The 259-nt window shown below is 33.6% G+C and overlaps 1 protein-coding gene across 1 annotated transcript in view; it reads right to left on the reverse strand.

Moving 5' to 3' along the window:
* LOC119590578 (facilitated trehalose transporter Tret1-like) overlaps positions 1 to 259 on the reverse strand; it is a gene marked incomplete at its 5' end in the record, with an annotated part of 8,390 nt that overhangs the window by 3,739 nt on the left and 4,392 nt on the right.

Consider the following 259-nt stretch of genomic DNA (forward strand, 5'->3'; position numbering starts at 1 on the left):
CAGAGAAACAGCATAAAATCTCAATATGGTTCAGAAGAATATAAGGCTGGCTGAAGTTCATAGCCCCCCTACAAGCATCATGGTAGGATTTTATGTGGTAATTAAGTAGTTACTTCAAGGAAACAAATGTAAGCCTTGTTAGCTAATGACCAAAATTAATGTCAATATTTAGCAAACCTTTCACTTATGTCATAATGAAATGAATTTGGCTAGATAAGGAATATGAGGAAGATATCACATGCCATTCTATCATTTTTCT

Source organism: Penaeus monodon, chromosome 27, assembly GCF_015228065.2.
Source record: "Penaeus monodon isolate SGIC_2016 chromosome 27, NSTDA_Pmon_1, whole genome shotgun sequence".
NCBI lineage: Eukaryota > Metazoa > Arthropoda > Malacostraca > Decapoda > Penaeidae > Penaeus > Penaeus monodon.